Source organism: Lissotriton helveticus, chromosome 5_1, assembly GCF_964261635.1.
Source record: "Lissotriton helveticus chromosome 5_1, aLisHel1.1, whole genome shotgun sequence".
NCBI classification, from domain to species: domain Eukaryota; kingdom Metazoa; phylum Chordata; class Amphibia; order Caudata; family Salamandridae; genus Lissotriton; species Lissotriton helveticus.
In genome coordinates this window covers 1,492,218,378-1,492,227,040 of record NC_136065.1, presented here as the reverse complement: position 1 = coordinate 1,492,227,040, position 8,663 = coordinate 1,492,218,378, and the positions used below count along the sequence as shown (strand labels likewise).

Here is an 8,663-nt window from a genome sequence, read left to right as displayed (position 1 = left end):
CTCAGGGAAGTGAAAACGGTTTTAGAAGAGATGGGCCTCAATCAGTTATGGTTCTGTCCGGGGACTTCTTTGTTCCCCTCCAAACAGGACCTCAAAGATATGTATTGGGCCTCAGTTAAACATTCTCTTGTAGTCCAGTCAGACGATTCCATCAGCCTAACTGGCCTCTTCTTGACCCTTAAAGTGACCCCCTCCTTGGAAACCTATAGGGATGTGATCACAAAGACCCTTGACCGGAAATTATACCATCAATTCCGTGTCGGATCCTTACCCATTAATTCCTTTACATCGAAGTGGTTTGCTAATTCTTGTGATCATTGTCCCTTCTGTCCAACTCAATCGGAGAGCATGGGCCACTTCCTTTTCGCATGCCCAGCGTACCATGTACCCAGACTGAAATGGCGCAGGCCGACCTGTTGCAGTTTAGGAATTAAAGGGAGTACTGAAGCCCTGAAGATATTCCGAACAAATACCTCTGAGCTGGTTGTGGTAGCCCTTGCCAAATTTCTTGGGTGGGCATGGGTTATTCGAACTAGGAAATTAAATGTATCCGAACCTTGAAATGATTTTCTCTTTGAAATGATTTTTTTTAAGGAATTGTTGTCAATGTACTTTTATATTGTCTTAGCTTTTTCTGTACTGTTATAAGTCTTTTTTACATTGTTTAATATCCCTTTTAAAAATTGTCTGTAAAGATTGACTTTTTGATAAGAATTTTGTATCGAATGTCGTTGACTTCTCTCTTTTATGATTTTATTATCAAAATAAAGACTTATGAACTGAACTACTCTGCATCTCATTAGGGTTAGTTGGTGGTGTCCACAGTGGTGATACATTTTGGGGCAGTTATCGCGTGAATACAGGCGATGTCTGCAGTTTGCACCAGCTTGTGACTTGGGTGTTAATTCTAACTCCACATTTGTTGTGTTAGGGTGGGGATAATTTGGAGCTGAGTCCTTGTGAATATCCCCCATAGTTTCTAGCTCATTTACTTCTCAGTAGTAAACATCCAAGTGCATAGATCTCCCCAAAGAAAACATAGGAGAAGTGGAGGTGAAGCTTTCCACCTGGCATTCTGACAACTGCATATTGTGATAAGAAAGTTACACTAACTACTTTACTTACTATGAAATGCAGTTTGCGAAAAAGTTGTCCAGTTGGAGATCTCCTCCACTGGAGCAGAGATCACCACCATCGAGTCAAAGATCTTCACCACTGAGGTGAAGATCCCCGCCTATATGGAGATGGTCTTGCTTTGGGAAAGTGTTGGGAGAAGTAGTACAGTTTATTATTTTTGTACTAACAAAATGTTAAAAATATTTTAATTTGAAATAAAATTGTAAATGAATTTAACTCATCAAATTAAATGTGTATTAACCTCTTCGCTGCTAGACCGCCCAGTTATAGTTTCGACCCACACACATTGTAATACGGCAGTTAGAGCTGAAACCGTGATGAGGCTCCGAAATAATAATAATAATAAGGCCCATGGTAAATATATTTATGCAATGTGTTTAATTATTTTAAATGAATTCAACATTTTTATTTAACAGTATCAATGTATAATGTAATTGTTTTAAATAAATGATTTATTTTCAATTATAAAAGTTTAAATCTTTACATTAATATACCTTTTATAACTAAAGGAGAACATAGACTGAAAGACGAGGCTGCAACTTTGAGGCTATGCAGATGAGCGGGGGTCGCTTAGCTGCAGGTTGGGTTCGATTATGTGTTGGGCACCTTGAGAGTTCGACCATGTTGCAGCAGGCACCGTGCAGGCTCCTTCACATGTGCAGCCTGGCCAGTAAAAGGCATATTTCTTTACAACACTTCCGCCTTCTCAATCGCAAGTATGTAATGCAGTTAAGGAACTTGCACCAGCAAGTAAATCCTCTCATTGAAAAATCCTCGGTTCCAGAAAGCAGAGTCCTCCATGAGATCGAGCCAGTTTCCTCAGTTAGTCCAATTCCATCTGAGTGTTTGTCTAGAAATAGCACTGATGAAGATAAGAAACATGAGGCTGCATCCCTCGACATCTCCACGGCTCACCACGAGTCCAAAGAAGAGAAGCAGTGGAAGGAGATGAAAATTGAACCCGGAAGTTTATCAGATATTTTGGGACGACTGTTCAAACTTAAACTCACAGCCCTGGTGGTGACCACTGCTGCAGCGGGCTATGCCATGGCCCCGGTGCCCTTTGACCCGACCTGCTTCCTGTTCACCTCCCTTGGAACTGCCTTGGCTTCCTGCGCTGCTAACAGCATCAATCAGTACTTCGAGGTTCCATTTGACTTCAACATGAACAGAACGAAGAACAGGCCTCTGGTGCGAGGACAGATCAGCTCGCTGCATGCCGTCTCCTTCGCCATTGCCTGTGCTGTACCCGGGATCACTCTGCTGACGTTTGGTGTCAACCCACTCACTGGGTTCTTGGGGGCCTTCAACATCCTCTTGTACACATGCTGTTACACCCCAATGAAGCGGATCAGCATCACCAACACGTGGATAGGTGCAGTTGTTGGAGCCATCCCACCAGTCATGGGCTGGACTTCAGCTACTGGCAGCCTCGATGCTGGCGCCTTGCTGCTCGGCGGCATCCTCTACTCCTGGCAGTTCCCTCACTTCAACGCCTTGAGCTTGAACCTGCGCGAGGATTACTCCCGTGTGGGATACTGCATGATGTCCGTCACCAACCCAGGCCTCTGCCGGCGAGTGGCTCTGCGCCACTGCCTGGCCCTCATCGGGCTCTCCACGCTGGCGCCAGCCCTCGACGTCACCACGTGGACATTCCCCATCATCTCGTTGCCCGTCAACCTCTGCATCGCCTACCTGGGCTTCCGGTTCTACCGGGACGCGGACCACGCCAGCGCGCGCAGGCTCTGCTTCTGCAGCCTCTGGCACCTGCCCATGCTCCTGCTGCTCATATTCACGTGCAAGAAGTCTGTGGTGGGCAAGGCAGGGTCACCAGTGGCAACGCCGGCGAGCTGAAGCGTGGCCACAGGAAGGACTTACTAGCACGCCGTGACACCAGCGGCCCCTCCCGTCAAGCCGCCTACCCGAAGACAAACACATCCGTTCTCTTGTACAGGAACCATCTGTACATTTTTTAAAGGCTCCTTTAAAAAAAACACCAAAAAAACATATTTTTTAAGATAAAAATTAAGTTATTTTTTGTTTATAAGTTGCTCCACTTCACTCGTTGCGCCTGGGGTCTGGGTGATGTGCAGCAAAAGTACCACATGGCTTGCTGCACATGTGCGTTGTTAAGCAACACACAGTTATTGATGAAGCGCAGATCTGTCGGGCACGTCTGTGTATGTGCCCGTGTATCACACGTATGTGAATGTTTGTACACCGGAACACTTTATATTTGCAAATTATGCCATATCTCCCCGGATTCGTACATTTTCTAAAAAACATAGTTGTACTAGTTTCCATAATGTCCACATGGCAATGCAGTGCATCAATAAACGGTTACCTTTGCTAAGTATTACTTTTCCCTTTTCTCCTCTACACCTCTCTCCCATCTCTTCTCTATTTAGTCCTGCTGGCTGGGTCTCCAGCGCTCGCTCTGTCATATTTCCCCCCCTTTCTCAATGCCGCTCACTTTGTACATTTCACCCTTCTGTTTTTCCATGCCATCCTTTTCCTCTTTCACTCTGTCCTCTCTGTTGCTCTCGTATCTCTCCCTTTGGCCTCTCCATGTCTCTCTTGCTCTGTCTCGCTCTCGTGCTCGGTCTACAGACGTTTAAAATACAAGTTTTGCTGCCAAATATTGGGAGGGGCATCTGTCATTTGTAATACCGACACATAAAGGGTAGACCCCATCCCCCACAGAGCAGTAAGTATCTATTGCATTGTTTGCCATATATATATATATATATATACACACACACACACACGCACACACCCCCAGGCCCCCCCCCTCGCTCCAGTGCCACATGGACATTCGACCACTTGAGAACAGCACGAGACGTCCGTGTAATTTCCATAGATCACTAAATAGATTTTGAACAATGAAGATGTTGACCCTCTTGCAGACTGGAGGTCATGTGCACATCCAAATTTGATTTGTTTAGTAATGTCTTGGCAAACATATTCATTCTCTGTCTGCATACATCAAGGAGTTGTCTCCTCTTTGTGGCCATCTCAAACCCTGTGCTTCATCAGACCCATATCTCTAGAACATCCTGTGTCTCGTTCCCTGCTGCCCTTGTGTGGTGTTGAATTCAGGTTAGGTTTGCATGAAAGCAGTGATTCTTATATCGTTTCGGACAGACCTGAGGTGTTGCTTTTGTGACGCATGGGTCGCAACACTAAAGCTAAGTACCGGCCACAAGTTAAAATGAATGGTGAGACCAAATCCGTATATTAAACAAGCCCACCAGTCACTACTGTAGCGCTCTAGTGTTTGTAGCTCCGGCCGCAGCCGGAACTACGTATTACAAATGTATCACCTTCTGGCCAGGTGTGGCCAGAAGGGTATAAATAAATGGTCGGAGGTCGCTCGGGACTTCCGGTCCGACCAACCCACCGAAGTGTGTGTGTCTCCACATTAATTATTTGCAGGTCGCATTGCGAGTGTAACTCACCCCCCTTACACTGGCGACAAGCGGGGGACACGGTCGGCGACGCCATCGCGATCAAGCCGCCGTCTGTAAGAAGCTCCAAGTGCACCGGCATGAAAAGCGAGACCAGCGCTGAGTGACTCGCCCGTCATGAGGGCCAAGCGGAGTCGGGAGGTCCGACATCATCTACGGCCGCACCGGTGAGCAGCGTGAGGCCTGAGCTGCGTAGGGACACAGGCAAGGCGCAGAGCAAGCACAGAAAGGCCTGGATCTCCGGCTGCACGCGTGCTTGTAGAAGGGCCCAGACGCGTCGGCCGCGCATGCGCAACAAGCAGAAGGCCCGACAGGAGCGTCCGGAGAAGACGCGTGTGTGGAAAAGACTGCACAGAGCGGCAGGAGCTCACGACTGACCCCAGACTCACCAGAAACAGTGCAGTACAGTCGCTGACGACGCGCCCAACAACCAAACACGTCGGAAACACAGCAAGAAAAAATAAAGGACAGTGTTGTTGCAAACAAGCATTGGCAAGTTAAAAAAAAGTGATAAATAAACTTTTCTTATAAGTGCAAAAGTGGACAAGTACACAATAAAGACAACACACCACCGACACAAAAGGTCACCAGATACTGTGGAACAGACAACAGGGGAGTCAACAACCCAAAAGTTCTTCAACACCCCAGACACACATCAAGCGTGGAGTTAACACTCACACAATGTCGAACCAAAACCAGCAGCCAGCGCCGCAACCACCAGCACAACAGCAAGCGGCGCCCCAACAGGTGGTACAGCAACAACCAGCAGCACAGCAGCAAGCAGCGCCCTCGGCACAACCTACACACCCATCAGCTCACCTACAGATTCAAGCACTCCCACCGTTTAGTGAGCTAATCGAACCATCCACAGCAGCGCCGAGATGGGCAGTTTGGATCGGGCAATTAAACAACTACTTCATAGCTACCCGTGAAACTTGTAATACAGTCAAACGTTCTCTGCTACTGCATTTCGGAGGTACTGAATTATATAAACGTTTCTCTCACCTTCCAGACACCGGCAATGCCAATGACTATGATGCCGCCGTGCGAGCGCTCAACGCACATTTTGACCCTCAGCTCAACCCACACTATGAGCGGTTCAGATTTAGACAATCTAGACAAAGAGAAGGTGAGACGATGGATGCTTTTCATGCCCGACTGAGAGAACTTGTGAGCACGTGTACCAAAGATGATCACACAAAGGAAGTCACGGCACAAATCATTCAAGGATGCAGGAATAAGACTCTGAGGACACTGATACTGCGCCAATCCAACATCACACTAGAAGAAATACTCATGCTCGCACGAGTTGTCTGACGTCCGATCTACAGCCATGGAGGCCTCCATGACTCCTCAGGCAGAAGCAGGTGCCATTGTAAAAACAGAAAGGGTGGATGCCGTCCGCGCCTCAAGCAGGGGTGGACGTGGAAGGTGGCCGACCAGAACCCCCAGACGAACACCTTGCGGCTACTGCGGACGCGATGAACATAGCCAAGATGGCTGTCCTGCAAGAGGAAAGACCTGCTCAAAGTGCGGAATACCAAACCATTTTGCCAGCGTGTGCAGAGGAGGATTCCGCGGAAGAAGCACAACAGGAAGACGAACCGCAACAGGGGCAATCAGACAGCTTAGTCTGGAAGAAACTCAGCAACCAAGACCCATGACGTCCAGACAACACCGCCACGCACGGCTAGACGACTCCTCGACGGACGACGAAGGCGAGTGCTACTTCGTGTCCTTCACAAAGGACCTGAAGAGAAGCCGAAGGCCACAACCGAAGTACCAAATACAAATTGATGGGTCAGAAGTCACCGGGGTCATAGATACCGGTGCCACAGTGAATGTGATGGGCATACAGCACTAAAAAAGCCTCAACCCTAGACCACAGTTAACGCCATCAAAAATCAAAATAATGACATACGGCAGCCAAACTCCATTACCTCTACGGGGGAAAATGCAGGTACATGTTAAGGCGGAAGACCGTGAGGTAACAACAAAATTTCACGTGATCGATAAGGAAGCAGACCTTCTAGTAGGGAGCCACACGGCAGAAGACCTCAACCTAGTGGCATTCGCCAACGCCGTCAAGACAATACAGACAGAAGATATACTACAACTGTATCCGTCATTATTCAAAGGCCTAGGCACAATCAAACGTCCACCTGTCAGACTGCATATTGACAAAGCCATCCAGCCAATAGCTCTGAAACACCGGAGAGTTCCATTTCACCTAAGAGACGCAGTTGAACAAGAACTCACACAACTCGAGAAACAAGGAGTAATAGAAAAAGTCACTGGCCCGACGCCGTGGGTGTCGCCCATGGTGAAAGCGGAGAAGCCCCGGCAACCAGGAAAAATCAGGATCTGCATTGACATGCGGATACCCAACAAGGCGATAAAGAGAGAAAGACATATAACACCTACAGTAGATGACATACTCACGGACCTGAATGGAGCTCAGTGGTTCTCCAAATTGGACCTAAACGCTGGGTACCACCAACTCTGACTAGCTGAAGAAAGTAGGTACATAACGACATTCTCAACCCACCTTGGTCTTAGAAGGTATAAGAGGCTAAACTTCGGGATTTCCTCAGCGGCGGAAATCTTCCAGAACACCATCCGGGAGATACTATCTGGCAAGGAGTACTAAACGTAAGCGATGACATCCTAATACACTCCAAGACCAGTGAGGAACATCACCAGCGTTTAAGGTCCACCCTCAAGAGATTAGCCGAACATGGAGTAACGTTGCATAAGGAGAAATGCAAGTTCTTTAAAAAATAAATAGAGTTCTTTGGCTACGTATTCAACTCCGATGGAGTTCAAGTCGATCCCAGGAAGTCACAAGCCATAAAGCATGCCCCCGCACCGACCACAGCCTCGGAAGTGAGGAGCTTCATGGATATGGCACAATACTGTACAAGGTTCATTCCAAATCTGGCCACCATTGCTGAGCCGCTACGAAACTTAACCAAGAGAGAGAGCCAGTGGAAATGGACAGAAACCAAGGAAGAAGCATTCACGAAAGTCAAAAATGAACTACTAGATGACACAACCATGGCCTATTTCAACACGTCCAAGCCCACCGAAATACTGGTAGACGCCAGCCCAGTCGGGTTAGGAGCCCTCCTCACTCAGGAAACAGAACCAGGAGTGTGGGCGCCACTAGCATTCGCGAGCAAAGCACTCACCGCCACCGAAGCACGATACTCTCAGATTGAACGAGAAGCTCTTGCTGTAAAATGGGTGTGTAACCACTTCCACCTCTATATAACTGGTCACCCATTTAGAATGGTGACTGACCACCAACCGCTCATTCCACTGTTTAAAGGCACAGCACCTCACCCGCCACCGCGAATTGAGAGATGGGCGATCCAAATTCAACAGTACCAAATGGACCTTGTGTACAGACCAGGAGCTAAAAACCCAGCAGACTTCCTGTCGCGTGATGTAAATGTATTGAAGACCACAAGAAGAGGTAAGCTTGATATATGCTTTATTTGCAGCACAGAGATTAGTAGATCAGCTCCCTGTCTGACCAGAGCTCCAACTGCCAACAGGGCAAGAGAGAACTCCAGAACCTGGAACACATGGTGAGATCTAGAGTGCTAGCTCGGGAGGGAAGCAAAGCACTGTACAACATATCTCCCTTCCTTGCGAGGGAAGAAAACACAGGAACACAGAAGAAAGAAACATTAATGAACATAGTCATTCAAATATACAGGAGGGTGGCGGGAGCGAGAGCTCCTTGATCGGACATCAGGTAGGGAAAAGGAAGAAAGAGTAGGAGTATAAGGTACAGATGAAGAAGCAAGAGAAGTAGAACCGGAATCAATCACAGAACTACTATGATGGGTACACAAGGAAGTGGAGGCATCACCACCACCCACCTCCCCCCGACTGGTTGACAAGGGAATAAGAGATGAGGAATTACCAGAGGACAATAAATAACCATTACAACCATCCCCTTTGGCAGGAGTGAGGTCATCAGAAGAGGAGTCTTTACATTTCTGGTAGAGAGCTACCCTCCGGTAATTCCAACTTTCACCATTGGCCAGT

At 47.7% G+C, this 8,663-nt stretch overlaps 1 pseudogene; it reads left to right on the top strand.

The window, feature by feature from the left end:
* Positions 1 to 1,649: 1,649 nt before the first annotated feature.
* Positions 1,650 to 3,899, top strand: LOC144753665 (protoheme IX farnesyltransferase, mitochondrial pseudogene; annotated as a pseudogene).
* The last annotated feature ends 4,764 nt before the right edge of the window (positions 3,900 to 8,663 follow it).